Below are 9,105 nucleotides of genomic sequence, written 5' to 3' on the forward strand. Positions count from 1 at the left end.
TGAACTGTTAATTTGGCTTGTTCTATGGTTATTCTAATAGTTTTGAACTTGTGGGTTATAGTGATAATGATTGGGTTGGAGATATGGATGATAGAAAAAGCACTACGAGTTTTTTGTTTTCTACATGGGAGACACAATATTCACATGGAGTTCAAAGAAGCAATCCATAGTCACTTTGTCAACATGTGAAGCTGAATATGTAGCCACTACATCACGTGTTTGTCATTCCATATGGCGATGAAAAATATTAAAAGAATTGCAAATGCCACAAGAAAAACCTACGAAGATTTATATGGATAACTTATTAGCCATTGTCCTAGCTAAAAATCTAATTTTTCATGACAAAAGTAAAGCACATTGAAATAAGATTTAATTACCTAAGAGATTGCATTACAAATAAGGAAGTTGAAGTTAAGTATATAAAAACACATGACCAAGTCGTAGATATCTTCACAAAGCCACTCAAATATGATATTTTTATCAAAATAAGAGATATGTTTGGAGTTATAAAGAAATCAAGTATAAGAGAGGGTATTGAAAATTAAACTCGATTTCTGGTTTTTCTGAAAAACAGAGGAATCGATCCACTAGTTAAATTAAATAAATCAGTTGGTTAGTTCAGTAAGCAAAATACAATTCTTGTTCAGATTAGGATTTTCATGTATTAGTTTAATTTCTTGATTGTCTAGGTTTTGATGTCTATAAAAAAACTTGTAATTCAGCATTATTAGGCAACAACAAAAAAGAAAAATAATTAAGAGAGCTTAGGAATAAATACTTAATAAAAGTATACTTTTCTCTTAATTTTTTTCTTGTTTTTTAGTTTTTAAAAAATAAAAAAAATTATTTTAATATATTTTTAAATAAAAAATATGTTAAAAAATAACAGCTATTAAGTTATAAAAAACAAAGGCTGATCAACAAACAAACCGCCCATGGTATCAACAAATGCGTCCAAAATTCTACTAAATATTAAGTCATTTCTGTACGGCTAAAGCTGTGATTTATAATCACTAAAAGTTCCAATAAGCATAAATAATTAGTGTAATAAAACAAGTTGGCCAATAAGATGGAATATTCTTGGCATTCATTAGCGCTTAACCTCCCCCGGAAAACGATAAATCTGCATTATGTCACTTCGACCCTCCCAATTTAAGGATAATGACTGTGCTGTCGGGAATAGTTTTTCAAAATCAGTTTTTATTTAATTATAAAAAGAATTAAAATATATATTTGTAATAAAAAAGATTATTAAAATCTTAGAAAAAAAAATTTAGTTAGAACCATAAGTTCTCAATCAATTTTTTTTATGATAACATGTTTTTTTTATTGGAAGTATATTTTATTAAACAAAAATTAAGAACAATTACAAAAATATAAAAACTCCAATGACTTGAATTGAATAGGAAAAATATTTTTTTTATTCATGTGTTTTTTATGAAAAATATTTTTTTTGAGAAGCAATTTAAATAAAATACATTATTGTGATTATAAAAGGAAGTTTCAATAAAAAAAAGATAAAATAAATTATGAAATTTTCATTTTTATACACCTACATAAATAAATTTAATGAAATTAGGTTTAATAAAAATATATAATAATTATTGATGAGTAAATCATTTAAAAATTCTGCATATTAAGTTAATGAATAATTATTTATAAAATAATTTTTAATATTATCTCAAAAAATTCTAATTCTCTTGAAGACTATGAATTATTTTGATAATTGTTTAAAAATCATTTTAGTTAATTATTTAAAGAAACCTTACTCTAAAATTTAAAAAGAAAAAAAAAGGTTAAGGAGTATTTTTTAAAAATCCCCTGTTTCTCTTTTGTATTTTTTTTTTCTCCTTTCCTTTACTTTGTCCTCCCTCCTCTATTTCTTCCTTCTCTCTCCTGCCCCTATGTCGTTAGTTTGCAGTTTACGGTGGGTCGTATTACTAGGTTCTTGAAGGCAGGCAAGTATGTTGAGCGTGTTGGTCCCGGCGCTCCTGTCTACCTCGCTGCTGTTCTTGAATATCTTGCAGCTGAGGTAATACTGTCTCTATTTCTCTCTTCATTTTTTTTTTAAGTGTCTTGGATATGATTTTGTGTGATTTCAATTCTTGAATCCCAGGGTTCTTTAATTATGGTGATTTTGACTGTTTTTTTTTGGGAATTAAGTTGTTTTCCATGAAAATTATGTTTTTGAAGTGGTGGCGGTGGCTAATCTTGTGATTTTGTTTAGTGGCTAATCTAGGGTTTTTTAGCTTCAATTTTTCTTCAGCTTTTAGGGTTTGAGTCTTTTTGTTCATGTTAGGGTAGTTTTAGTAGTTAGGGTTCTAAGGTTAGTGATGTGAATATAAATTGATCATCATCTATAGGCTCATGTGGTGGTGATGACAATTAATAAAGGATTTGAATCCAATCCTTGTGCCTCGTTTTCACTTGATTGCTTAATCGACTTATTGTTGGGTTGGGTTGTGTGGCGGTTAAGGAGAAAGGAGAAGGAAAAAGAAAAGTAGAGAAAAGAAGGGTTTTGTTAAAATCAATATAAACTTGATAGAAGGACTCAATTTCAAATGGCTAAAAGTATAAGGAAGGTGAGACTCGAAATTAAAATCAAATAGAATGCCTTTTGACTTTTCTTTGTTACTCGTTTTTCGAGTGTTGTTATTTGAGTGTAAATAAAATTATTTTTGATCCAACGTTTAAGAAAATTTGATTTCTTCTTTATGTTCTTGAGTTTAAACCTTAAATTCAATGTTTAAAGCTGAGTGTATATCATATACAACGATCAATAAAAACAAATTCTGGATGTCATCCAGATTATACAATTTATAACCCAAGAAACTGCTAAACAGAAAGTGGTGATGTAAACATTTGATGCTGTCAAACTTTGCAACAGGATTGGCATGAAAGCTCCATGAAATCCATATGGGACTCAGCATGGCAACGTGATTTTGGCAACTGGCTCACTGGTAAACTTTTTGGTGTCAATTATATAAGCCTATGAAGGTAGACAAATACTTTATATATAACAGTCGTATAATTATAATGTACCAAAGTGCAAAATTTACCTTCTTTGGACATGCTTGTATCTTCATTGTGGACAAAAGTGATTATCCATCCATCATCTTCTTCATGACTTCCTTGTCTGGGAACTAAGGCAGCTTCAGTGCAGAAAGTATTCTGTTCGGATTTATGGTATTCCACCATTATCAGCTCTTCAGATTGGCCACCTTGCTGATTCACAGGACCAAAACAGTGTCAGCATAAATTTAGATGTGTTGGGAAAGAAGGTTAATAACACATAAGAGCTTAATTAACTACCGAATTGATTTTATTTGTTTCTGGCTCTTCAAAATACAGTTTTGCTAGACCTCCATATTTAGGCATACCTGAAATGTTAAGTAATGTAAATTAATGATCAGGGTTATAGTAAACTTATATAGAAAGAAAAGTTTTAGTTATAATCACCGGAGTCAGAGCTAGCATTTGAATCAGTAGCTTGGGTATAGCCATATTTATTTTTTAACACCAGTAAAATCTCCGTGGATCATTGGAAAATCCGTAGAGAATTCAGTTCCTGTCAGGAATCTTTCCTTTTACGTAAGAAATCTATGAGTTTACCTCATCAGTACCTTCCTCAAAACAATTAAGAAGGTGAAATGCGCTATTTGATTCCACCTGAAACCACTTGATTGAGTCTGCGTTGCCATAGCGAGGCATGATTCCAATTCTTGCATATTCTGCCATGTATATTTTATCGACCTGCATTTGTTCACGTCATGGTCCATGACAGACATGATTACCAGCTCATTGTTCAAGTCATGTACAATACACATAAAGTACAGCAAGATATTCGAGTACTCACGGGCCACCCTCAACGAGTCTGTGTATGTCTAGAAATAGTGGAAAATCCATCACCACATTGTGCCCGGAAACACAATTCATCTTGATCATTACAGCTTTCAATTTGAATTATAATGCCCATGTAGTGTTTTAGACTAATATTGAATAGATTTACCTCCGCGTAACTCCCATGTCATGAGAAAGGGAACACCTGTTGAATTTGAGATCAACTTTATGAACTAATCTTTTTCCATCGGCTGAAAAGTTAACTAGTTTGAAGTATGAGGCAAGGAAAGTCGCTATGCTTTATAAAACATCTCATTGTGCAAAATTTAGTTGCAGTACTGTTCTAATTGAAATGATATACATACCATACCTGAAACTACTCCTAGTTCCAAGAAAGGTTTTGTGGCATCCACCCCGATTATAACCAGCTCCCCTGTATCTTGGGCTCTCTGCAACATGGAAGAAAATGGGCTGATTTATGAAAAGAAAAGTGGTATCATGATCATAGTTACAGTACCATATCTGAATTGGTATTGTGGATTGGGTTAGTTAACCTGGTTAGCTGCTGTTGGGTTAGTTTAGCCTAAGCTTTGATTTTTTTTAAAAAAAATGTTGATTTGCTGAGGCATGTGATTTTCAGCAATCCCTGAATGTTCAAAAACGTTGGTGTTGCTAATGTACTTGTTAACTTCGCCAAATCGCAGCTGCATATCGAGTTAAATAACTAAGATATCAGCTAATAATTAGTCATAACAACAAGGCCTCCAAGCATTCATTCTAGTCTTATTTTAATTTGCACCAAATTAAAATATTTAGATAGATATGCCCACCAAATTCAGCAAGTATGCTGGTAGTATTGGTTGGGAACTGCCTTCCATTGCAGCAAGAAAAGATGGTTTGTTTCTTCGTTTTTCTATCTTGAATGTTTCGGTTTCAACGTATTTGTTGTTGTCCAGCTTCCATCACTAGCTTTATATTTGCTTGCAACTTAGTCCTTATATTAGTTAGTTAGGTAGCCCGCATTATACCGTGGATTAATTTTTTTTTCCATAAAAAATATCAAAAAAATTTAAAATAAAAAAACATTGGGTCTATTTTTAGAGGGATACCCAAGAGCTTGGGGCTTGGCGTTGCAGCCAGACTCAAGACTGTTGAGCATGGATCAGTTGCAGCCAGACTCAACGCTGTTGAGCATGGATCAATTGCAGCCAGACTCAACGCTCTTGGATCTGACACTGCAGGCAAACCCAAGCTTGGTTTCGGACACCTACTCCTAGTGTATTGGGCCAAGTGAGGCTGCAAGACCCAAGGGATTTAGGTCTGCGCTCCTGCCACTCCTAAGCAACTTGGGTCAAGTACCCCTTTCCAACTCCGAGTTTCTTGGGTCTGGAAGGGGATGTCAAACCTAAATTTTTATATTTAAAAAATAAAACAGTGTTTTCCTATAAAAATAGAATAGTTGTAAATTTTGTCGGTTGTTGTTCTTCTAGCGGTACTGTAATAGCGGCAAAATTATAATTTTTAGGTTATTTTTTTAAATAACAAGTTTTTTTATTATTTGTTTTCTTTTTATACTTGATATTTTTATCATTTTATACTTGGTCTATTTATTACTATTTTTTATCTTTATTTTTTTGTAATATTCTTTTTAGTTTTTCCCTTTTTTCTTTACATTTTTTTTGAAAAAATATTATTTTTTTATTTTTTATACTGTGAATATTTATCGTTTTACACTTGACCTATTTATATCATTTTTTTGTTCTTATCTTTATTCTTTTTTAATTTGTTTTTTAATTTTGTTTATATTTTTTTGAAACATTATTATACAAAGACTAGGGAAATGGTGATTCACTGTAGCAATTACAATATTATTTTATCTTCTACAATATTAAAAATTAATTTGAGATCTTACATATTTTTATTAATGTATATGATCTTTACTGCATATAAGCATAGATTTTTTTATTCATGGTTATATTTTTTTTATTTATAATTAGAATTAAAAAAAAAACATTGAAAAGCTTGAGATGTAAACCATTTTTATTTTTTAAAATCTAATATAAAATATACATATTTCAATATTAGCATAACACACACACATATAATTCCATCACTTAATATGTATATACATATTTATATCATATACATATACATATTCTGCGTTTATGGATTTCTTGGCCAAATGTCTTTTTGACTGGTCAAATTTGGGTTTCCACACCAATTATAATTTTTGTCTATCATTATTATTTTTTTAGTTGTATATATAAAACAAATTGCAAAATATACTAAAACATATATATAGTAATCCACATGAACCTATTTTTTTATTTCAAAGAAAAGAAGGACGGTAAACTCCAGTCCTCCCTAACCTCTTCAACAGTTCAACAACTGGAACCTTCGAAGTAATGCAATGGTCGTTCCCATCTGTTCTGCTATTTTTCGCCCATATGGAGAATTATTCCTCGTTTATGAATTTAATTTATTGCCAAAAGTGTCTTTGCCTAGTTTAAGGTTTCCACAACATTTATTTTTTGGTCTCTCGATCGTTATTATTTTTTTAGTTATATATTCCATAATTGATTTGGTCAATTTGGGCTGCTCGATCTGGGAAATTTTGAAACGAAATTTCAGATACATATATTCCTCTATGGTGATCTAAGAGTTGACGATGTGATAGAAAATCAGTCATCTAAGTTGACAAGTTATTTTATTACGAAAATGTCTTCCGAAAATGATCATTTCCTGGTAAAGGTTCCTTCGAAAATTATCAGAAAAAACACTGTTAAGACCCCTTCTCCATTATCATACTTTTTTATTTTGTTTGAGTTGCCATTTCCAATTAACAACGTATGAAGACTTCTGTTTCAAAAAAGACATCAAATTTTTGAAACAGATCCTATTTCATTGAGGAACACATCAAATTTTTGCCCCTTCTCCCTAACCCTTATGTGGCCATCGAGGAACACATCAAATTTTTGATGTTTTCATGTTATTGGAGGTGTATATAATCATTAATTTCAAGATCGTAAAATTAATTAAGGTGTGTGCAAGTTAACCCGAATATCCACATTAATAAAAAAAAAAATATTATTTTTACAGCAAAAGAGGTATTATGAATTCATAGTGACATAATCCTATTTCATTGACGAGAGTCCATTTCCATATTCCTTGGCAACGATACCTCTTTTCTTTCCTTCTGTTTCTTTTCATCGATCTGGGCCATCATGCTTGATGGAGGAATTTGTACTTTTTTTATGATAACATTATTTTATGATGTAATTCATAGTGAATGCGACGTGGGATAGGCATTCACAATTCTCAATTCAAGAAAAAAAATATGAATGAGTCAAATAAGCTTTTTAGAAAAATCATGTATAATTTTTGAAAAAATGTGAATGTGATGTAATTTTCACTGCTAGCTTGGGCTGAAAGTTCGCCGGAATATTCTGAAAGTCTTGTTCCGTGTAAAGGCTGGCTGCGCACAGTCGAGAATAAGAAAATGTCTCAATTAAGCTAAAAGATATTTTTACGAATTTTTTTTGTTTTGTTATTTAGTGTCAAATACTTTTTCTAGTTAGGTTTTTTATTATTAATGTTGGTGTCCGGACCAGTTTTTGTATATCTTGACTAATTCCACGAGCTTTAAAGTTAATGACCATGTAAGCCTCCAATAACACTGAAAGGACTTAAATTCGTGATAATTAGAGAACAAATTCAAAGTCTGACCAATTAAATTTGTTTTTAAATAGCTTTGTATGTTATTTTTTTAATTACAGGTTGATTATTTATATTATTATTATTCAGAACTTTTTAGTTTGGTCTCAATAATTTAATTTAAGGTTGTTATTTTTAAAACTTGAAAAACTCTAATTTTTATTATTTTGTTATACGTTGTTGCGTTAGAATGAATCCACTAACATAATAAGATTTTCAATTTTATAGATTTTTTCTTGGTTTGTGATTTCCTTCTCATCATTTTACGCCTTTTTCCTTGATTTAAATTACTAATATATGTGCTCATTTTTTTAATTTTTTTAATTACGTCATAATATTTTAATTTCAAATAATAATTTGTAATTACTTTTAAAGTTCTACTTAACAAACACTTCATGTACATCCATCTGTCTTTGTAAAAAACAAATACACTTCCTATACATAAAAGTATATTAATACTTGTAGATTTCTATGATGCAATTATCAGTGTATATGATAGAAAAAAAATGAAAATTATTTTTGGAATATGAAATATATTTTTTATCACAAAAGAAAACTATTCATTGCACAAAAAGTGTTTTTGATAGATGAGAAAAATTTAAGGCTATTGACGGAGATTCAAGTTTGAAGGTGAGAAAAAAAACATAAACTTCAATAGTTAGAAACTTAAGAACTCAATTGTTAAAAATATCCAATTGTTAGAAACTAAAAAAAATTAAAAATCCATTATATAAGAATTTATGATAATTGGAAAAAAAATAATGGAAATGCTGATGAAAAAATCTCTTCATTGTTTACACATTCTTTTAATTACTATTTTTATTATTATTTTCTCCAAAATAATAAAATAAACCCTGAACCAAGCACCAATTGCACAGCATGTAACTTCTCCAACAAAATATATCTTAGTATGGTAGCATCCCTTCGGAGTAGTACAACGTTTCATGTTAAGTTCACACGATTCCAATTACCAAGCTGCGCCCCTTTCATATTCTAGCATTCTATGCCCCCATTACTAAGTTCCAAGGATTTTGACGAGTGAACGACCGGATTGTGTAATAAAGACACTTCAAGAATGAAGTCCAAAATTCTTTAGAAGCCGATAATAATTATCTTCACCTGACTCTAAGAGTTTTAACATAGAAAGAGAACGGAACAGGATTGATCCTAATCACGAGAGAATTTGGCAGATAAACAATCAGAAATCATTATTCAATTTTTTGAAGACTGATATTAGGTTTTATGAAGTCCTAAATGAGCTCCAATCATAGGCCGATATGAGGAAGGGATAAGTGCATTGAAACTTTGTGAGAAAATGCGCATTGTATACTTCAAGCTGTTTGATTTAGGAGATGGTAGAGAATCAAGTTATGGTTACTGAAATCAAGGATGAAGATCAGGAACTTGATCAACCCGTGAATGCAGCAACTAAAGTCATAAAAGATCCAACAAGCAATCGTGATAATGAGGTCCTCTGAGAATGCAGCAACAGAAGAATTGTTGCAGATCATAGTAACATATCTGGAGATTAAATTGAGGAAGATACGATCT

General features: G+C 30.6%; 1 long non-coding RNA gene across 1 annotated transcript; it reads left to right on the forward strand.

Annotated features, from left to right (window-relative positions):
* Positions 1-1,809: 1,809 nt before the first annotated feature.
* Positions 1,810-3,124, forward strand: LOC133674155 (uncharacterized). The gene is made up of 2 exons (XR_009835150.1): positions 1,810-2,032; positions 2,888-3,124. It is a non-coding gene; the product is annotated as an uncharacterized LOC133674155 (long non-coding RNA).
* Positions 3,125-9,105: the final 5,981 nt, after the last annotated feature.

The sequence above is a fragment of the Populus nigra genome, chromosome 15 (assembly GCF_951802175.1).
Source record: "Populus nigra chromosome 15, ddPopNigr1.1, whole genome shotgun sequence".
Lineage (NCBI taxonomy): Eukaryota > Viridiplantae > Streptophyta > Magnoliopsida > Malpighiales > Salicaceae > Populus > Populus nigra.